At 36.2% G+C, this 23,928-nt stretch overlaps 1 long non-coding RNA gene across 1 annotated transcript; it reads right to left on the minus strand.

Annotated features, from left to right (window-relative positions):
* Positions 1-944: 944 nt before the first annotated feature.
* On the minus strand, positions 945-19,285 carry LOC123329383. The gene is made up of 3 exons (XR_006544765.2): positions 19,030-19,285; positions 2,829-2,938; positions 945-1,308 (listed from the first exon to the last, which is right to left on the minus strand). It is a non-coding gene; the product is annotated as an uncharacterized LOC123329383 (long non-coding RNA).
* Between the last annotated feature and the right edge of the window lie 4,643 nt (positions 19,286-23,928).

Genomic DNA, 23,928 nt, shown 5'->3' on the forward strand with positions numbered 1-23,928 from the left:
TAACAAAGTTTGCACTATTTATTTCAAATCTCTCATCTAACTCTGTGATAGAGATGCTATCCACATTAAGAATATCCAAATCTGGTCTAGGCTTGCAAACCTTGATATTATCAGAATTGGAGAAAATTCCACTTATTTAAAAGTTATCCCTTAAAGCTGCTCATATATGGTGAGTTTCTGAATATATTCAGAATTACTTTACAATAGAGAAAGCTACCTGAAATACTTTGAATATAAAATAAAATATTACCAAAAGTATTGCAAATATTGTACTAATTATGTTATGTCTAATAATTTGTTTTAAAAATTAATATGTGCCTATTAATTGGCAAATAGTTTACCAGAGTCTGGGGATACTTGAGGAACAAATGGATGGATACAATCTTGATATCGCAAGTGTTTACTTAGGGACATGTTCTAGTAAGCTAAATATAAGGTAATTTTCAAGAATATAGTTTTGCCCTACTATGAATTTTAGGTGGATTTATATTATAGCCAATAAAACTAATTACCCAAAATTGCAGAACAATACTTAGCAGGGGTTATTTCATTACTTCCGTACATGATTAAGCATATTTGAGGGACAAAAATAAGATATTAACATTAAAGAATTAACACCTAATAAGTAGTCATACATCTGGGAATAAAAGATGTTAATAAAATAATGATGGCTCATGGCATATACAACTTTTTTGGGTGTTTCTGAACCATTTGTTACCCTACATACAAGGTATTCATATATCCTCAGAATTATTTTTTAATATAAAAGAGTGATTTAAGTATCTTTTCCAGCATAACCATAAATTGTTAAATTTGCTAATTTCCATGAATTCTGCAAGAATTTAGTACTTTTAAGTTTCTATAATTCATGTATATCTGTGTACCGTTGTTTTCATTTACATCTTCATGCTTGATAATTTGCCACTCAAAATAAATATTTCACATTCAAAAAGTGAAACCGTACATTTTCCTTTATTTTTTCCCCCAGATATTAGGTCAATGACTTGATACTAGTGAATGAGAAAACAGAGATGAAATGGTGATTCAATTATTTCTTTCCTTATAAAATTTATATATCTAGTGTATCACTAAATGTTAAAGTATAATATTTTTTACATTAATTGGTATAATGATGGATTATAAAATTCATGTCAATTCTTAATAAGCTTTCTGTTGATGTCTAAAATCACACCATAGTTCTTCTGCTGGTTGATCTTATTGGTATAGGGCAGCAGTTGGGTCTGCAATTCAGTTCTTCAGCTCCCATCCTGCTCACCTTCATTTCAGAGTCAGCTTCCTGGGCCTGACCTGTGAAAATGAACATTGACAAACACATATCTGTAACAAATTCCTCTATAAGTTTAGTCTATTTCCTTCACTATCTAAAGGCCTTCCATGCCCTTTCCTAGTCAATGAACAACCCAGAAGTAACAATTTTTACAATTATTTTCATAATTGTCTGGGTTTTCCAGTTCTAGAATTTCATAAAAATGGAAATGTATAGAGTGCACTGTTCTGTGTTCAGCTTCTTTCACTCAGGATATATATGAGATTCATCTATGTTGTTGACTCTGTCATTTCCATGTCACTTTGCAATGCTAAGAAGCATTCCATTTTGGGAATACAAATATAATTTTTTATTTCTTTCACCTGTTAATAGGTTTTTCATTGCTTACAATTTGGGGATTTTATGAATAAAGCTGCTATAAAAATCATGTAACTTCATTTATATATGCTTTTATTTCCCTTACTTTGAAAACCATAGATAAAATTGCTGAAACAAGGCACAGTTTCTCCCAACACTCAAAAAGGGATTATACAAGGACTTAGTAATCAGAGGTTACCATGGGTTGTGTCTGCCCCCGAATATGATGTAGACTTCTTAGTTGACAGTTTTGTGGGATATTTTGAAAAATACTTTAAAGATGTTGTTCCATTGACCTCTGGTTTCCTTTTTTAATGAAAAATCAATTGTCATTCATCTATACAATTGTTCTCCTGTATGTAATTTGTTCTTTTATTCTGTTTTATTTGTTTGTCTTGATTTTTGAGCAATTTGACTAACATGTTTCTGGATGTGATTTTCTTTGTTTTACCTTGATTAAGGTTCATAGAACTTTGATCAGTAATTGTATAGTTCTCCCCATATTTGGGAATTTGAATTCATTAATCTTCCATTTTTTTCCCAGCCTTATGTCTCTCATCTTTCTCTAGACTCCAGTTGTGTACATGCTGACTGTTTTACCACAGGAAGCTGAGGATATATTCATTTTTAAAACTATTTTTAATCTATATTTCCAGCTTTTAAATCTTCTAGTGGTCTATCTGTGACTAAAATATACAGTTGATTTTTCCTGCAGTCTACAGTAGGGTGTTAGGCCCATCCCTTTGATATTTTACTTTTCAATTCTTCAATTTCAATTTGCTTCTTTTCATTACATTCATTTTGCAGTTGTGATTAACTCACATTTATCTAAGTGACTATAGTTTTCATTGAACTCTTCAAATTTAAAATAAATGTTAAATTCTCTATAAATTTCAAACTCTTGTTTTCAGATTCACTTCTTTTACTTTTGATTATTGGTCACAGTTTCCTGTTTCTTCACAAGTAGAGCAAATTTTGATTATATTCTGGATGGTGTAGATGCTTGATTGTAGAAATTATGGGTTCTGCTTAATTTTTTCAGCTTTTTTGCTATTGTTCTCTGCCACTGGATCCGCTGGGATCTCCCACACTTCTGTATAATTTGGCATGATCTAAAGTGAGTTTGCACAGATTTTGGAGCATCTCGCTACAATTCCCTCCTTTAAGTGTATTTATTACCTACATTTCACAATCCAGGGGATTGTGTTAACTTTGCCCTCCAGGTCCTCAGGATGGTAAGGCTGCAGATTCCTGTTTGAGTTCCAGACATCTTGTGTGAAACCTGGAGAGTGCCTTTAGGGAAAAGTCAGCACACATGATCATCGCACTTATTGCAACCCCACTCTTTAAGGATCATCTGTCTTTTTTCTCTCTCAAAGTACCTTCATATATTTTTTCTCACTCATATGCATACATATTTTTTCATATGTAGGTATGCATATATATGTATATTTTAAATTCAGACATTATAGCTCTTATCTGTGGGAAGATTAGTTTCATATTAGTTCATCCATCATTACTGAGTTGCTTATTTTTAAAATATTGATGGACAAAAAATAGTACTAAAGACTCTGGCAAATTAGAAAAGATTTTATAGATGAATTCAATGGAAAAAAGACAGGAGGAAAAGCATGTCCCTTTAGGTAAGGAAAGATTATTTTGACATTTAATTATTCATTGCTATAGCTGGTTGTTTATTTCTTAAGAAGAAGACATAGGTGGAGGAAGAAATGAACAAAATGTAATGAAAACATTCTCCAGGAACACCTCCATGTTACTTAGACATTTTGTGTTTAGAAATGCAGGAAACAAGACAGAACAACTGCCTATAGGAAAAATATTGTCTCCTGGAAGAAAAAGGAATAAAATGTTATTAAATGCTGAACACGTTAATGTTGCCCACATAGCATACAGTGTGGAAAATTAATGTCAATTATTCATTTTTAAAATAAATGGTGGCCACTAAGCATTAGAGCGGAGAAGGCAATGGCACCCCACTCTAGTACTCTTGCTTGGAAAATCCCATGGATGGAGGAGCCTGGTGGGCTGTAGTCCATGGGGTCGCTAACAGTTGGACACGACTGAGTGACTTAACTTTCACTTTTTACTTTCATGCATTGAAGAAGGAAATGGCAACCCACTCCAGTGTTCTTGCCTGGAGAATCCCAGGGACAGAGGAGCCTAATGGGCTGCTGTCTATGGGGTCGCACAGAGTCGGACACGACTAAAGCAACTTAGCAGCAGCAGCAGCAAGCATTAGAGATGAGATGTGCAAGATTTATATCACATGATATTAGGTATTTTTCTTGAGAAAATATGATGAGGAACTTGTAGAAAAGCATGTGTGCATGCTAAGTTGCTTCAGTCATGTCTGATTCTTTGTGACCCAGAGAACTTCCAGGCTCCCCTGTCCATGGGATTCTCAAGGCAAGAATACTGGAGTGGGTTGTCATTCCCTCCTCCAGGGTATCTTCCTGACCCAGGAATCAAACCCGCATCTCTTATGTCTCCTGCATTGGCAAGTGGTTCTTTACCACTAGCCACCTGGGAAGCCCAGAAAAAAACATGCACAAAACTTAATATTTCCTAAACATGCATAATATTCAGTGAATTCAGTAAGTAATTTTTCATTCTAGAAATATAGAGAAAGCCTAGTTGGACAGAGGTTACAGTGATTTCTAGGGACCAGATTAGGGAGATATTTGTGTGCCAAGCTGAACTATTTGAACTTTATGTTAGCCAATAGTGGTCTACTGTAGAATTTCAAATAGACAAATATTATGATCACATTTATTTTTTAGAATGACCTCTCTGGCATTATTGAGAGGATGAACTGGAAGTATGAATTTAGAGACAGCAATGGCAGTAATAGTACATTTCTAACAAGATTAGAGATGCTGATAACTTGAACCAAGGCAATATCAATGTGGATATGAAGGAGAAAATTGTTCTCGGGGTTGTTAAGGAGTTAGTAAGGAGACAGAACTGAAAAAACTACAATAGCCATTAGATGCCTGTGGTAAGATAAAAGAAGAATGCTGACCCCATGGTTCTGGTTTTAGTGATTGAATTTATAACTATGTCAAGACCTCAAATCTCTCTCTCTTACTCTCTCATAGTCCTTACAGCTATAATTAATATCTGAGAGAAATTTACTAATTGATTCCAGTTCTGAGATTCTACCCATATGGATTTGTATATCTTAAAACTTAAAAATATCTTTAGTGGTCTTAGTAGTCTTCTAAACCAAAGAGTGGGCTCTCCCAATGGCTCAGCAGGTAAAGAATCTACCTGCAATGCAGAAGATGTATGAGACACCGATTTGATTCCTGGGTTGGGAAGATCCTCTGGAGGAGGAAATGGCAGCCCACTCCAGTATTCTTGCCCGAAAAGTCCCATGAACAGAGGAGCCTGGTGGGCTACCATTCATGGTGTCATAAAAAGACATGACTGCACGACTAAGCTCACAGGCAGACTAGAGTGGAGGAGAAAATCTCACATTTTCACACAACTGTCTGGAAATAGGTTTACAATGTCACTTGTAAAGAGAAAATAGATACAATGTCTCCTTCTGGCAAATGCTTTTCTATCCTCATCTCGAACAAACATGCTATAAAATTAAGTGCTGTAGAACTGTAATTTTTCATGAGGTCATGAGATATCAGAATTGATATTGCTCATCAGCAAAGGAAATATGGCAGAGGGGTTAAGGTTAGTAGTTTGATATGACAAAAAAAGCATTCTAAGGATACCGTTGAAACAAATAAATCATTTTCATGATGTAATTAACTAGTTACTATCTATGAGGCTAAAATAAAATATTTCAAAATAATACAAGAGATGAAATGTATTATTTAAGATCTTCAAAATTCTTTAAAGTTAGCTATCAATTATCAAGAATAAGAAGTAATAGTTATAGATAAAATATAATAAGACATTATAAACAAGGAAAATTAGTTGGGGAGTCAAATAAAACCACCATTGTTCTTAAAAGGGTGAAATGCATTCAGTAGTTACACATATTATCAAGACTTAGAATCTCATTTTCAGTGTGCTGCATTCTGCCTGGTTTGCAATACACCATTTCATTTCATATTTTTGTCACATGTTTCTAAAATACATTTAAGTTTCCTTTGAGGTTGTAGGATAGGAAGGGGAGAAGGAGAAAGGCTATGCCAACAACCAAAATATTTCTAGTAATAAGGTACCTAGGAAGTGTGTGAAGCTTTTAATTTTGTCACACGGGAATAGAAATTTCAGAAATATATTTTTGTTGTATAACAATGAAGGATGGGATGTAAGAGAAGTAGAATAGTTGATAGTTGAACATACATTTCTCTGCCACTCTTCATACTTGCCTGACTAGTCTTTCTTCAAGTAACTGACAAGAACAGCCCCAAACTTCATTTCAAAGTCTAGTGTTTGATGAGTTCCTCTTACAGTGTCTAACATATCTCAATAAAGCTGTTTGTGAGAACTGGACTGTGAAGAAAGCTGAGCGCCAAAGAATTGATGCTTTTGAACTGTGGTGTTGGAGAAGACTCTTGAGAATCCCTTGGACTACAAGAAGATCCAACCAGTCCATTCTAAAGGAGATCAGTCCTGGGTGTTCTTTGGAAAGAATGATGCTAAAGCTGAAACTCCAGTACTTTGGCCACCTCATGCGAAGAGTTGACTCATTGGAAAAGACTCTGATGCTGGGAGGGATTGAGGGCAGGAGAAGAAGGGGACGACAGAGGATGAGATGGCCGGATGGCATCACTGATTCGATGGATGTGAGTTTGGGTGAATTCTGGGAGTTGGTGATGGACAGGGAGGCCTGGCATACTAGGATTCATGGGGTCGCAAAGAGTCAGACACGACTGAGTGACTGAACTGATCTGAACTGAAGAAAGAAATCAATGTACAAAGAAATTAGGATTTTTATGGCATAAACTTTGTTTCCTTAAAAGGTGAAATGTTACTGTATTTAATTAAATGTTGAAAAAGCTTATTTTTTTCCCCTGATGAACAGACTAAAATTATTTAAACTCTGTCATGCAAAGTGAAATGAAAGATGCTCAGGTGTGTCCGACTCTTTGCGACTGTATAGTCCATGGAATTCTCCAGGCCAAAATACTGGAGTGGGTAGCCTTTCCCTTCTTCAGGTGATTTTCCCAACCCAGAGATCAAACTCAGGTCTCCCGCTTTGCAGGCAGATTCTTTACTAGATGAGCCACAAGGGAAGCCCAAGAATACTGAAGTGGATGGCCTATCCCTTCTCCAGTGGCTCTTCCCAACCCAGGAATCAAACTGGGTCTCCTGCATTGCAGGCAGATTCTTTACCAGTTGAGCTACCAGGGAAGCCCCAAATGTTGTCATATTTCTGTATGAATATTTCAGGAAATAATAACTATTTTATTTTAAAAACTCGAGAATTCATTTTTAAATAATGTCTTTATTTATTTATTTTTGGTCACACCATACCGCTTTCAGGATCCTAGTTCCTGGACCAGGGATTGAACCTGGGCCATTGCCATGAAAGTGCTGATCCCAACAACTGGGCCACCAGGAGATCCCCCACAAATGTCTTTATTTTAAATGTAATTGATATAAAAACCATGTAGAAACACTACTGATACATCGAAGGTATCAAATAGATATTTTAGTAAATAACTGTTTGAATTAATGAAAATAATTATATTTTGAAAGCATCGGTTTTTAAATGTATAGCAAATACTTAGTATAGTACTTAATGAAAGCAATATTTTCCCAGTTTTACCTTTTGGAAAAGAAAATCCTTCTAGAAAAAATCTCCTTAAGCAAAAATCTACTTATTAAGTTCTATTTGATATTCCTTTGGTCTATTTGGTTTTTTTCACCATTTACTTATGAAAAGTTTAAAAACTCCCTGAAAATGATATAGCTGTTCAATGAAAATTTATACATAATCAGTATTTAAAAAAATATATGTGCTCTTCTCTCAAATCTAGTACTAAGAGAATTCCCTTGCATTCCAGTGGTTAGAACTCCACACTTGCACTGCTGAGGGCCCAGGTTCAATCTGTGGTTGGAGAGCTATGACCCCACAAGCCATGCAGTGTGGCAAAAAAATAAAAAACCCTTAAAAAATCTATTACTACTTACTAAATTGATTCAACTCTCATGTTTTATAGATTATTTTTCCTCTTGAGCATACCATAGGAAAACTTCCCCTGAAAACAACAATATTTTTTAGACTAGAACTTATAGTTTAGGCAGTATTCATACAGATTGACTTGTTAAGTTATTTAAATGCATCCATTATGAAAAATAAATATCATTTGCTAAGCTGCTAAGTCGTTTCAGTCATGTCTGACTCTATGGGACCCCATAGATGGAAGTCCACCAGGCTCCCCCGACCCTGGGATTCTCCAGACAAGAGTACTGGAGTGAGCTGCCATTTCCTTCTCCAATAAATGAAAGTGAAAAGTGAAAGGGAGGTCGCTCAGTCCTATCCAACTCTTAGCAACCCCATGGACTGCAGCCTATCAGGCTCCGCCATACATGGGATTTTCCAGGCAAGAGTACTGGAGTGGGGTGCCATTGCCTTCTCCAAAATATCATTTACTAAGACCAAACATTGACTAATAAGATCCAAGATTAGGTACTGGCTGCTCCCAGGAACTCCTGGGTAGACCACAGTAACTGGCAAAGTACACATCCCATCCCCATCCACTACTCTAAAACAGCCTGGAAGTTGGCTGGGGTGGCCATGTGTGTAGCTTTAGTGTTAATCTTTTTTGGGAAGCTAAAACCTAGGCCTCGGGTTCAAGCCATGTGGGAAGCCCTGACACTCAGCTTCATTCTGGCTAAAAAGAAGTTCCCAGGGCCAGTGTTTTAATACTGTTAATTTAATGTAAAATTTGTTCTAAAATTTTGATTTTTTAAAAACTCATGGTTCAAACAGGATGCCTCTCTAAGCTAATGACACTATTTCTAAAATTCAGAATATGGCTTATAAGTTGTAATAAGATTTTAATCAGTGAATTATACAAAGCTTGGATTGCGTGGTAAGGTATTTTATCATATATAATATAAGAATAAATTAACATTATTTTATATTTCTGAGTAATAAATTAATGTATAATTTATAATCTTATACTAGTTGGTAAATTTTTAATTATAAATTTTACATAAAAGTATACAGAATTTGATGCTAAGTCTGGATTTAAAGTAAATTAAGTTACTTTAATGTGTTTTCAAAAATTAATTTTTCCTGCTTGCTTATTCAACATAATTCATTACAATTCATGATTTTTAAAAAATGATATTTTCTTCCTATCACACATACCTCAGGCACTGCTGCCTTCATTCCATTGCAAAAAAGAATTTCTCTCATTCTACATATAGAAAAACTAACAAACACCATTAGAAAAGAAATAGCATGAATAAATATTGTTAGGAGTGAAACATTCAAAGTAATGTTATATATACCAGAGGTCTGGTCAGTTACTGAAATTTATCTTGAAAATTCTCTATTTCTAGTATCATACCCTATACTTTTCACAATAACATAGGAAGACAGAATTGTTTATTCCTCAAACAATTGCAGAATGCCTTCTATATTCTAAAAAATAAATACTAATGCTAGGGGATATATCGGAGAAGGCAATGGCACCCCGCTCCAGTACTCTTGCCTGGAAACTCCCATGGACAGAGGAGCCTGGTAGGCTACAGTCCATCAGGTCGCCAAGAGTCGGACACGGGACACAACTGAGCGACTTCACTTTCACTTTTCACTTTCATGCATTGGAGAAGCAAATGGCAACCCACTCCAGTGTTCTTGCCTGGAGAATCCCAGGGACGGGGGAGCCTGGTGGGCTGCCGTCTGTGGGGTCGCAGAGTCGTTCACGAGTGAAGCGACTTAGCAGCAGCAGCAGGGGATATATAGAATAACATAAAAACCTGACTTCAGGAATATGTCTTCAAATGAGAAGCTAACATGTATATCAATAACAGTGAAGTGTATGATAACATACAGTTTACCAGATTCTTTACCAACTGAGCCTTTATCAGCTGAGCCTTTACCAGCTGAGCCTTTACCAGCTGAGCCATGAGGGAAGCCCAGTTTGCTTTTGGGCTTCCCTAATAGCTCAGTTTGTAAAGAGTCCACTTGAAATGTAGGATTCCTGGATTGGGAAGATCCCCCTGGAGAAGGGACAGGCTACCCACTCCAGTATTCTTGGGCTTCCCTTGTGGCTCATCTGGTAAAGAATCCGCCTGCATTGCAGGAGACCTGGGTTTGATCCCTGGTTTGGGAAGATCCCCTGGAGAAGGGAGAGGCTACCCACTCTAGTATTCTGGCCTAGAGAATTCCATGGACTTTATAGTCCATGGGGTTGCAAAGAGTCGGACAGGACTGAGCCACTTTAACTTTCAATCTACCTTTATCTAAACTGTCAGTGGAAATTATATTAAAATTGCATAATATGTGAAAATAAAACTTTTAGTTTTTACACTCAAAGAATGAATGAATATCTTCACTTTTCAGAAATGGAGTTTCTTCAACAGATATCATCTGATATCAATCATATGTGAAATCTAAAGAAATGATACAAATGAATTTATTTATAAAAGAGACACAGGTTCACAGTCTTAGAAAATAATCTTATGGTTAGCAAAGAAATGAGTGGTGGTTTAGTCCCTAAGTCATGTCCTACTCTTGCAACCCCATGGGCTTGAGGGACAGGGATAAATTTGGGAGCTTGGGATTGACACATACACACTACTGTATTAAAAATAAGGACCTACTATATAGCCCAGGGAACTCTGCTTAATATTTGTGTAATAAGTTAAATGGGAAAAAATTTGAAAAGAATAACATAATCACTTTTCTATACACAGCATTACTAATCAACTATACCCCAATATAAAAGAAAAGTTTTACGAAAATAGGAATTTTCTTTCTTATTTCCAGCAAGGAAAAAAAAACAAATTGAGTTTCTTCTTTTCATTCTTTGAAAAACTAATTGTAATGCCTGAACCATTTACTACTTGGCCAGGAGATACTTCCCCCCACTTCACCTTTTTTTTTTTTTTTCCTGTTTGGCTTACTCAAAGCCAAACATTAACATTGATTCCTTGTTAACACTGATTCCTTGTTAAGTGAATCAATGACTTAGGTGTTTGTGATTGTGTATATGTACTTGTGCTCTTGTGTTTTTTGTAAACCCTAAGGATTTAAGGCATATGTGCATAAAATAATAAGATGCATTTGTATACTATTTCTCTACCAAAACTAATCAAGTATTAGACCAAAATAAACAATAATATCAAAAACACAATTGTTTATTTCTGAAGCTCTATGGAGAGAAACTTAAATTTTGATGAATCTCTGAAAAAAATATTCACCTCAGTTGTTTATGAATTCATTCTGAGGAATCTTGAAATACAACAGCTGTATACAACTTTTGTTATATAGAAAAGATCTGAGCCATTATTCTCCTAGTGTTGGATAAAATATATCTTTCTCCAAAGCTATGTTTAATATCCCTAAAAATGAAACAATAAATTATTTCTAGTGAATGAGGACAAAGATATATGTGTTTTACATAACTGTATACACTTAGTTTTATATTATATAAACTTTTTATGAATACAACAAATTATGTGATAAAATCACCAGTTCAATTGTCTAATTATATCAATAATAAAATATCCACTTGTTTGAACCCAATTTGAAATAACTATAGACTGATTATTAGAATCTTAAAGATCAAGAGGTATCACTTTATTGGGAGTGTGAGATCCTCTAAATAACAATTATTTTATCTTAAGTTGCCTTTATTAAGAATAAGAGTAAATTCTCACATAATTTGATAGTAAAAGACAGAATAAAGTAGTGAATTTCCAAGTAATTCCAACTGACTATAAGATGATGCTGGGTGACTTAGACTCAGTATACCTGGAAGTTTGCTCTCATAAATAAATCATCTGAGAAACTAAATAAATAAAGTCATTCTTGAAGACACAGTCTCACTAATCTTGATTGTACATCATTAAAGAAAAGTTAATTTGATGGATTTATTCTAAATATAACACTCACACACACTGTTTAAGAATTGTGTATTTTAAGAGAAGTAATCAGTTCAGTTCAGTTCAGTCGCTCGGTCATGTCCGACTCTTTGCGAGCCCATGAATCGCAACAGCCAGACCTCCCTGTCCATCACCAACTCCCGGTGTTTACCCAAACTCATGTCCATCGAGTCAGTGATGCCATCCAGCCATCTCATCCTCTGTCATCCCCTTCTCCTCCTGCCCCAATCCCTCCAGCATCAGGGTCTTTTCCAATGAGTCAACTCTCTCATGAGGTGGCCAAAGTATTGGAGTTTCAGCTTCACATCAGTCCTTCAAATGAACACCCAGGATTGATCTCCTTTAGGATGGACTGGTTGGATCTTCTTGCAGTCCAAGGGACTCTCAAGAGTCTTCTCCAACACCACAGTTCAAAAGCATCAATTCTTCGGCACTCAGCTTTCTTCACAGCCCAACTCTCACATCCATACATGACCACTGGAAAAACCATAGCCTTGACTAGATGGACCTTTGTTGGCAAAGTAATGTCTCTGCTTTTTAATATGCTATCTAGGTTGGTCATAACTTTTCTTCCAAGGAGTAAGCATCTTTTAATTTCATGGCTGCAGTCACCATCTGCAGTGATTTTGGAGCCCCCCAAAAATAAAATCTGACACTGTTTCCACTGTGTCCCCATCTATTTGCCATAAAATGATGGGACCAGATGCCATGATCTTAGTTTTCCGAATGTTGAGCTTTAAGCCAACTTTTCACTCTCCTCTTTCACTTTCATCAAGAGGCTTTTAAGTTCTTCTTCACTTTCTGCCATAAGGGTGGTGTCATCTGCATATCTGAGGTTGTTGATATTTCTCCCAGCAATCTTGATTCCAGCTTGTGCTTCTTCCAGCCCAGCGTTTCTCATGATGTACTCTGCATATAAGTTAAATAAGCAGAGTGACAATATACAGCCTTGACATACCCCATTTCCTATTTGGAACCAGCCTATTGTTCCATGTCCAGATCTAACTGTTGGTTCCTGACCTGTCCCTAAAAATATCAGTTCCTTAATTCAATTATGGAACTCACAATTATCTCAATTAGTTTAATTTGTGGAGGAAAGAGGTTAGCATTTTCCAATTATTTTTCTTTGACTACATAAAATGTTTATACCAGTCCTAAAAAGTTTTATTCCATTTTCTAAATGACCTTGCATTTTAATTATACTCTAGTACTATAACAATTGAATAAGTCAAGTTTCATTTATTTCAAGATATATCACTATGGATTTACATAAAATAAATTTGTATTATAATTATAATACATTACAGCATAATTTATAATGATTTTTACAAATACATTTCATTCAAACTTAATGAACTGCCACCAAAATTGTAAAGGGGGAGACGAAAATATATCAGTAAAGGTTAACAACTTTTAGTGTGAGGAATGGAAAGAAGGTAGAGGGGAGGGGAACACTGACTTGCCAAACTTAGCAGTTCCAAGCCAGGGATGCCCTGTATTATCATTTAAGATTACTACACTGAATGTTGTCTAATTTATTAAAGATCTAGAACATATCTTTCTAATATAATTTTTGTGATAATGGATATTTTCTTATATCTACACTGCCTAATACAGTAATCACTAGCTACAGTGTGTCTATTGAGACCTTAAAATGTGGCGAGTAGTATAAACTGGTTCTTTCACCAAATGTTATATCTAAAATGAGATTTCTCCCTTCTCTTTATACTAACTCTGCACAGTTATACCTACTGATATATCTGGGTCAGTATTGAAGACAACATGAAGCACAGTAGGAATTTCAGTTGTATATCTGGTGTAGGATGATAGTATAACTGCTTGGTAAAAGTATATGCACAAAATTTGAATACAAAATGAGTCTTTGATTTATATAATTGTTTACTTTCTTCTTTTGGATTTTGTTATACATCCATAAAGATACATCCTTAAACATGATACTGTGAAAATGCTGCACTCAATATGCTAGCAAATTTGGAAAACTCAGCAGTGGCCACCGGACTGGAAAAAGGTCAGTTTCAATCCAATTCAAAAAAAGGGCAATGCTAAAGATTGCTCAAACTACAGCACAATTCCACTCATCTCACAGGCTAGTAAAGTAATGCTCAAAATTCTCCAAGCCAGGCTTCAGCAATATTTGAACCATGAACTTCCAGATATTCAAGTTGGTTTTAGAAAAGGCAGAGGAACCAGAGATCAAATTGCCAACATTTACTGGATCATCGAAAAAGCAAGAGAGTTCCAGAAAAACATCTGCTTCTGCTTTATTGACTATGCCAAAGCCGCTGACTGTGTGGATCACAATAAACTGTGGAAAATTCTGAAAGAGATGGGAATACCAGACCACCTGACCTGCCTCTTGAGAAATCTGTATGCAGGTCTGGAAGCAACAGTTAGAACTGGACATGGAACAACAGACTGGTTCCAAAGAGGAAAAGGAGTACATCAAGGCTATATGTTGTCACCCTGCTTATTTAACTTATATGCAGAGAACATCATAGGAAAACCTGGGCTGGATGAAACACACGCTGGAATCAAGATTGCCAGGAGAAATACCAATAACCTCAGATATGAGGATGATACCACCCTTATGGTGAAAGGTGAAGAAGAAGTAAAGAGGCTCTTGATGGAAGGTGCAGAGGAGAGTGAAAAAGTTGGCTTAAAGCTCAACATTCAGAAAACAAAGATCATAGCATCTGGTCTCATCACGTCATGGCAAACAGATGGAGAAACAGCGCAAACATTATTTTTTGGGGGGCTCCAAAATCACTGCAGATGGTGACTGCAGCCATGAAATTAAAAGATGCTTACTCCTTGGAAGAAAAGTTATGACCAACTTAGCATATTAAAAAGAAGGGACATTACTTTGCCAACAAAGGTCCATCTAGTCAAGGCTATGGTTTTTAGAGTAGTCATGTATGGATGTGAGAGTTAAACTATAAAAAAGCTGAGCACCGAAGAACTGATGATTTTGAACTGTGGTGTTGGAGAAGACTCTTGAGTGTCCCTTGGATTGCATGGAGATCCAACCAGTCCATCCTAAAGGAAATCAGTCCTGAATATTCATTGTAAGGACTGATGTTGAAGCTGAAACTCTGATACTTTGGCCACCTGATGTGAAGAGCTGACTCATTTGAAAAGACCCTGATGCTGGGAAAGATTGAAGGCAGGAGGAGAAGGGGACGACAGAGGACGAGATGGTTGGATGGCATCACTGAATCAATGGACCTGAGTTTTAGTAAACTCCGGGAGTTGGTGATGCACAGGGAAGCTTGGCATGCTGCAGTCCATGTGGTCGCAAAAGTCAGACATGACTGAGAGACTAAACTGAACTGATACACCCATAAAATTTGGATTTTGTTTCTCTTTTCTTTCCTGGGACTCTATTTACTTATTTATTTTTGAGATTGTAAGATATCCTTGAAGCTCACCTGACTGCATCTGTCTTCTAGTAATTAGATTCTCCTGCATGACAGTCACTGACTGAAACTCTGTAGCAAACATTCTACATATAAAAAATTTTTCCAGGAACCCACCTCCGGAACTATTTTCTCCTCATTTCCCCCTACTGGATTATATCCTTCTTTTTAGTGAAATTCTTACTATGTTAGAAACTGTATTATTATAATGCTTAAATTCTGCCAGAAGAGCCCTGCTTTTCACGTTTAAAATTTTCAGACAATGCTGCTGCTGCTGCTGCTACTGCTAAGTCACTTCAGTCGTGTCCGACTCTGTGCGACCCCATAGACGGCAGCCCACCAGGCCCTGCCGTTCCTGGGATTCTCCAGACAAGAACACTGGAGTGGGTTGCCATTTCCTCCTCCAATGCATGAAAGTGAAAAGTGAAAGTGAAGTCGCTCAGTCGTGTCCGCCTCTTAGCGACCCCATGGACTGCAGCCTACCAGGCTCCCCCGTCCATGGGATTTTCCAGGCAAGAGTACTGGAGTGGGGTACCATTGCCTTCTCCCAACGTTTAAAATTTTCAGACAATATAATTTCTTATCCTAGCTTCTTTTTTTTCCACTCAGCTATGAGCTGAATTTTAACATGCCCAAAACAGTCAGTTCCTCATACCACTTGTGTAATTTTAATAGTTTAAAAAATTAGTTGAAATGGAGGCTTCCATAAAAAACAAATTTCAAGTTTATGGAGAAATAACAATTTAATTTGATAAAAATATTACTAATTGAAATAAAATTATTATGACCAGCTTCCCTGGTGGCTCAGACGGTAAAGCGTCTGCCTGCAATGTGGGAGACCTGGGTTTGATTCCTGGGTAGGGAAGATCCCCTGGAGAAGGAAATGGCAATCCACTCCAGCACTCTTGCCTGGGAAATCCCATGGACCAAGGAGCCTGATAGGCTACAGTCCATGGGGTTGCAAAGAGTCGGACACGACTGAGCGACTTCACTTTATATGGAAATTAAACCTATCAAAAACCAACCAAAAAAGCGTGATGCATGAAATGAAAATTATAGTGGCAGAATTCTGGTCAACATCATAGTGATATGAAATACTCCCTTCATTTCTCCCCTTCAATCTACAACCACTAAAACTTTAAAATTCAAAAAAGTTTCCTGCATTCAATTCACCAGGATGCAAGAAAGTTCCACACATCTGTATACCTAAATGTAGGTGGACTGGAACACATAGAAGAGGCAGAACTTGGGAACAACATAAAATGCATACAATACTGGACTGCCTCCCCAGCCATGGGATCTGAGCCCACAGTCTTAGAGAACACAACAGCAACAGGGTAGGTGGCAGAAATGACTCCAGTCTTCTGGTCACAGTGGTGCTGATAGCCCCAGAGAATTGGGCAGCAGTGAAGGTGGGGCCTGTGACCCCATCCCTAACCTGCAGAAGCACCCACCACTCAACCTCTTTGCCTGCCACAGTGGCACCTGTAAACCTGACAACCACGAAAGTGGCAGAAGTGTCCGTGACCCCTAACTCCTGGCAATCCTCCTCCACCCCAGGCAGTGGAACCCACAAGCCAAGCAAATCCGGATGAGATGGAGGTGCCTGCCATCTCAGTGTCCCGTGCGCTGTAACCAGTGACAACACTGACACCAGCAGCAGCACATCACCAGCAACCCTGTGGGCATAAGCAGTGAGGTCACTGGGTGACATCTCCGGGAGGTGGTGCAGGGTGAAAAATGTTGATTCTAAAATACAGCCAGAGGCAGCGCAGGTAGAGGGGGGAGGGGGGGGGGGGGGAAAGCAAACTTACGCTAGAGTGCCATCTACTCAAAAACAAAAGAAAAAATCAAATTAAAAAGTTCTCCAGGTGGCTCAGTGGTAAAGAATCCACATGCCAATGCAGGAGATGTGGCTTTGATTCCTGGGTTGGGAAGATTCCCTGGAGAAGGAAATAACAACCTGCTCCAGGTCTTTTGCCTGGGAAATCCCATGGACAGAGGAGCCTGGCAAGCTACAGTCCAAGGGGTTGCAAAAGAGTCAGACATGACTTAGCGGCTAAACAACAAATAACAACAATAATGTTTTACCTAAAGAAAGGTGTCTATGTTACATGCATTGGCAAAGAAATATTTCATCCAGAACCATTAAAAATTACCTTAACACAGCATCACACAAATAAAATAATAATTCTATAGAAACTTAATTTAAATTCATAGAATATTGTGATCTAACTGATAGAGAATTTAAAATATACGTCATGAGATAACTCTGAACTATGAGAAAACTCAGGGAAAAAATGTTTACTAGCTCAGGATTAAAATGAATGAACAGAAGCAATACCTTACCAAAGATATGGAAACTCTAAAAAGGAACCAGTCAGAAATTCTGGAGCTGAAGAACTCATTAAAATAAAGAATGCATTTAGAAACCAGTGGTAATACAGAAGATCATCAGGGAGTGAGAATAGCAAGCTCAAAGATAGAAATCTAAACATCATATAGGTAGAAGATGAGAAGAAATAAGATATTAAAACGAAATTCTACAAGAGCTATCTGACTCCATTAGAAGTGCAACATAATAATAATAGGTACAATATAAGGAAAAAAGAGAAAGGAATAGAGAGGATATTTAAGGAAACAATAGCTGAGAACTTCCAAAACACAGGGAAGGAACTGAGATAAACATTCTTGAAGGTAAGAGAACATCTAATTACCCTAATGCAAAAAGTCCTTCTCTAGGAGACATTATATTAAAACTGTAAAAAGTTAATGAAAAAGAGATATTTAAAGGCAGTCAATTAAAAAACAAAACAAAACAAAACCAGCAATCTACAAAGGAACTCCCATTAGTGTATCAGCACATTTCTCAGCAGAAACTCTACATGTCAGAAGAGTGGACTCACATTCTCAAACTATTGAAAGATGAAAACTATTAGCTAAGCATACTCTATCCAGCAAAGTTATCATTCAGATATAAAGGAAAATAAACTTTCACAGACAAACAAAAGCTGAGGAAGTTTATCACCCCTAGACCTGTCTTACAAGGTATTGAAACTCCTTTGAAGTGAAGTCATTCAGTTGTGTCCGACTCTTTGCGACCCCATGGACTGTTGCCTACTAGGCTCCTCTGCCAATGGGATTATCCAGGCAAGGGTATTGGAGTGGGTTGCCATTTCCTTCTCCAGGGGATCTTCCCAATCCAGGGATCGAACCTGGGTCTCCCACATTGAAGGCAGATGCTTTACCATCTGAGCCACAAGGAAGTCCTTGAAACTCCTTTACTTGAAACAAACAAACAAAACAATGCATAAAACTTTGAGTAAGGTGATAAACAGAATCAGAAAATTGTAAATCTATATATCAAAATAGGTTGTTAAATATTTCGTTATAGCATAAAGATTAAAGGGGAGGAAATGTAGTAAATAAAAACTATAACTATTTCAATTTGGTAACAAATTCAGGACATAAAATGGGATAATTTGAGACAACAAAGCATAAAAGGGAAAAATAAAAGGATGGAATTTGTATAGGCAAATTAATAAGATGCTATCAGCTGAAAAAGGACTACTTTATCTGAAATGTTTTATGTAAAACTTGTGGCAACCACAAAACAAAAATCTAAAGTAGTAAACAAAAAATATTAAAAAAGGGAACTGAGCAAAATATCACATAAAACCTCCAAACTAAAATGGTGGACAGAAGCTCGAAGAAAAAGAAATTGTGGAGATCTGGAGTAACGAGAAGGTAAAAAACAGCAACACGAAATCCTCATTTATCAATAATGACCCTAATTATAAATGCATTGATCTCACCAGTCAGAAGACAAAGAGGGAATGAATGGATTAAAAAACAAAACAAAACTAAATATGCTGCCTTCAGGAAACTCACCTCAATTGTCAAGAAAAACATGAGCTCAATGTGAGGGAATGGAAGATGATACACCAAGAAAATGACATCCAGAAGAAAATGAGTGTTAGCCATACTCACATCAGACAAAATAGACTTCAAGTCAAAAAAAAGAAGGAAACAGGATATAAAAATCATCGTATGACTGCCGGGAGCCTGCGTGAGCAGCTCTGCCCGTGGCAAAGGTCATGAGGAAGGAGGCTCGGCATAAGCAAAGGCGGGATCGAGCCTCAGGAGTCCCCCTGGAAATTCTCGAACATCTACCCCCAAAACCAGAGTCTGCCTACTTTCTGCTTTGTGCTCTCACCTACACCTCTGACTTTACGGGGGGCTGTCCCCCACTACCTCTCTCTGAAAAAAAGAGTTAACTTACAGCTCCAGTTAATAATTCCTGGGTGTGACGGTGTTTCAACCTACAAACTCCTTTGGAAGTCCTCTAACCTACCTGAATAGATTTTTCCGGCCACATGTGATTGCTCAGAGCCTCCCAACTGTGAGAGGCATGAGATGTTCTAAACTGTCTAAATACAGATTCCTTTGAGCAGTTAAAAGATTGATTAGAAATTGTATTGGTGAAGGGTTTTTCACTTGTTGGGCCAATGTTTGCTACTAAGTCTCCATATCCCTTACCTGCTGTGTCCCTGGCAGTGTATTGATTAATATAATTGGTGTAAGTAGTAGCTTTAATGTTTGTAACTTGGACAAACATTGAGTTAATTCTTGAGTTAATTCTTTTCTTGTTATAGCCCACTACACCTTTGCCCTATAGGAATGCAACTTTATCTAATGCTTTTGGAGGGTGGCGCCTGACTTTAGAATAATCACCTTTAGAGAAAAATAAGTTTTCTGAAGAAAGGGTCTTAAAATGTTAACAGGCCTCTGGGCCAGAAGATGATGCAAATCACCTAAACTTTTGCATATGATGTTTGCAGGAAGAAAGCCTGGCTTACTGCATGACTCTACCCCTTTCCCCATTATCCTCTATGCATAACTTAAGGTATAAAAACTACTTTGGAAAATCAAGTGCAGGCCTTGTTCACTGAAACTTGATCTCCCCATGTCGTTCTTTCTCTCACCTTCTGGCTGAATTGTTCAGCCTCTTTTCTCCACTAAATCTTCTCACTGAGCTATCCTTATTTAACCACTCTTTATATCTTTAATTAACATTTAAATAAGCTGTTGTTTCCTGATCGCTGATGTCGTCTCCCCTTCGAATTCCCTGGATCCACCGGGGCTGGACCCCGGCAATATGACGATTAAAGGGGACAATTCATCAAGAAAATGTAAGTTTTTTTTAATATATGCACACCTACATGGAAGCACCAAAATATTTAGTGATTATTAATAGACCTAAAGGAAGTCTAGGGAGACATTAATATATCTAAAGGGAGTTCAATCCTAAAGGAAATCAGTCCTGAATATTCATTGGAAAAAGTGATGCTGAAGCTGAAGCTCCAATATTTTGGCCACCTGATGCGAAGAACTGATTCATTGGAAAAGACCTTGATGCTGGGAAAGATTGAAGGCAGGAGGAGAGGGGGAAAACAGAGGATGAGATGGTTGGATGACATTACTGACTCAATGAACATGAGTTTGAGCAAGATTTGGGAGTTGGTGATGGATAGGGAAGCCTAGTGTGCTGCAGTCCATGGGGTCATAATGAGTCAGAGATGACTAAGTGACTGAACTGAACTGAAAGGGAGACCTTGAAAACAACACAAGAATAGTAGGTGAGTTTAACACCCCACTTATATCAATGGATATCTAATTCAGACAGAAAATCAATAAAGAAATAGCAGCCTTAAATGAAACACTAGTCTACATGGACTTAATAGATTTATTCAGGACATTCTATCCAAATGCAGTAGAATACATATACATTTTTCTCAAAGGCACATGGAATATTCTCAAGGATAGGTAATATGTTAGGACAAGCCTCAATAAACATAAGGAGATTGAAATCATATCAAGCATCTTCCAGCCACAATGGTATGAAGGTAAAGATCAGTTATAAGAAGAAAGCAGGAAAAAAATCACAGATATATGGAAACAAAGCACATACTACTGAAAAACTATTTCATCAACAACAACAACAACAAAAAATCAAAGGGAAAAAATACCTGAAGATAAATAAAATTATGAATACAACATACCAAAATTTATCAGAGACATCAAAAGGGTATGAAGAAGGAAGTTTATAGAAATATGAAAAAAAACAATAACAACAAAAAACAACTCAAATGAACAATCTAACCTTACACTTAGAGGACCTAGAAAAATAAGAACAAACAAAAAGAAGGGAAACAATAAAGACAAATAGAAAAGATCAATCAAACTAAAAAGCTGTTTTTTTAAAAAAGATAAACAAAATTGACAAATCTTTAGCTAGATTCACTAATATAAAAAGAGAGATGATTTGGATAAATAAAATCAGAAATGAAAGGAAAGAAATTGAAGCGCATACCACAGGTGCACCAAGGACTAAAACAGAATACTATGAACATCTTTAGGTCAATAGATTGGAAAACTTAGAGCAGATGGATAAATTCTTAGAATCATACAATCTTCCAAGACTCAATCTTAAAGAAACAGAAAATCTGAATAGATTAGTCACTAATACAGAGATTGAAACAAATATCAAAACTTCCCCAAAAGAAAAAAAAAATTGAGAAACAGATGACTTCAAAGGTGAATTCTACCAAATATTCAAAGAATTAACACCCATCCTTCTCAAATTATTTCAAAAAATATAATAGGACAGAATGCTTCTTAACTCATTTTACAAGATCAAGATCATCCTAACATGAAAGAAAGAAAGATACAGACCAATATCTCTGATAAATATAGATTCAAAAATCCTCAAAAAAACATTAATGCAATAAAATAATGTAGTAAAAGGAGTAACACCATGATCAAATGGGATTTATTCTAGGGATGCAAAAATGATTCAATGTCCATAAACCAATCAATGTAATATACCACATTAACAAAATAAAAATTGTATGACAGTCCCAAAAGATCTAGAAGAGGCATTAGGCAAAGTTTAGGACTCATTTATGATTAAAATAGAAAACCTTAGTAAAATCAGTTTAGAAAAAATATAACTCAACACAATAAAGGAATCTACCTCAACACAATATGACTAACCTACACTAACACTCTAATCAATGGTAAAAAACTGAAATTTACCCATCTGAGATCAAGAACAAGACAAGGATGCCCACTCTTACTACTTTTATTCAGCACAGTGTTGAAAATCTTAACCATACACATAGGTAAGAAAAACAAAAGGTATACAAATTGGAAATGAAGAGGTAAAACTGTCACTATTTGTGACTGACATGATTTTATATGTACAAAATCCTAAAGACTTTGCCAAAAAGCTATTAGAAAAAAAATTAGAAATAATAAATTAACAGAGAAAAGTTGAGGGTATAAAATCAATATAAAAAATATGTTACATCTCTGTACACTCAAAATGAACTAGTAGAAAGATAAGTTAAGAAAACAATTTCATTTACAATAGCAACAAAAGAACAAAATACCTAGCAGTAAATTTAACTGCTAAGAAATTTAAAGGAGATGAAAGACCTATAAATTGAAAATTCCAAGTCATTTTTGAAAGAAACTGAAGACACAAAAATATATATTTTATGCTCATGGATTGGAAGATTAGCATTGTTAAAATGTCCATATTACCTAAAGCAATCTACAGATTCAGTGTAATCCCTATCAAAATCCCAATGAAATTTTCTACAGAAATAGAACCCAAAATCCTAAAATGTATATTGAACCACAAAAGACTCCAAAGCAATCCTGAGAAGAAAATAACTAAGCTGGAGGTATCACATTCCCTGATTTCAACTTATACTACAAAGCTACAGTAATCCAAACAGCATGATATTGGCAAGCAAAACAGACACAGAAGTCAATGAAACAGAATTAAAGTTCCAGAAATAAACCCATATATGTATGAACAATTAATTACAACAAAGGAGCAAAGAACATACAGTATGGAAATAATAGTTTCTTCAAAAAATAGTTTTGGGAAAACTGGACAGCCACATGCAAAACAATGAAACTAGACCACTCTTGTATACCACACAAAATTAACTTAAAATAGATTAAGTTGAAAGTAAGAGCTGAAATCACAAAACCCTTAGAGGAAAAACATACACTATATGTTCCTTGACATCAGTGTTAGCAATGTCTTTTTGGATATGTTTTCTCAGGCAAAGGAAATGAAAGCAAAATTAAACAAATGGAACTACATCAAACCAAAAAGCTCTACAAGCAATGAAAAACATCATCAAACCCAAAGACGACCTATAAAGTGGGAGAAAAGATTTGCAAATCATATATCTGATAAGAGGTCAATATCCAAAATTATAAACAGTGTATATAACTAATATCAAGGAAACAAGCAACCAATTTAAAAAAAAGGGCAGAGAGCCCAAATAAGTATTTTTCCAAAGAATACATACAGATGAGCAAGAGATTGCTCTCTGGTTTTGTACTTCAATCCTTCTTTTATAACTTAAAGATATTTTGAAGAAAGTTAGTTTAGGTCTACTATCTTACTTGAGTTAAAATTTTGTAAGATTTATTTTTGGTACAGGAGAATATTCTTACCAAGAGTATCAAGTTTATTTAAAATATCAAGTGCTCTAAGGACATATAGCCAAATAAATCCATTAATGAATAAAAAGCCTTTATACAATATCAATACATAAAAATGTCTTTTTAAAAAAATAACTCTTATTAATCAAAGATAATACAAAAATGTTATTTCCACTTTTAGGTATTCATAATCAAATGTAGTGGAGTATAAAGTTCCCATTTCACCATCCACCCAATCCTCTGCTTCATTTTCTTTCTAGG

The sequence above is a fragment of the Bubalus bubalis genome, chromosome 15 (assembly GCF_019923935.1).
Source record: "Bubalus bubalis isolate 160015118507 breed Murrah chromosome 15, NDDB_SH_1, whole genome shotgun sequence".
NCBI lineage: Eukaryota > Metazoa > Chordata > Mammalia > Artiodactyla > Bovidae > Bubalus > Bubalus bubalis.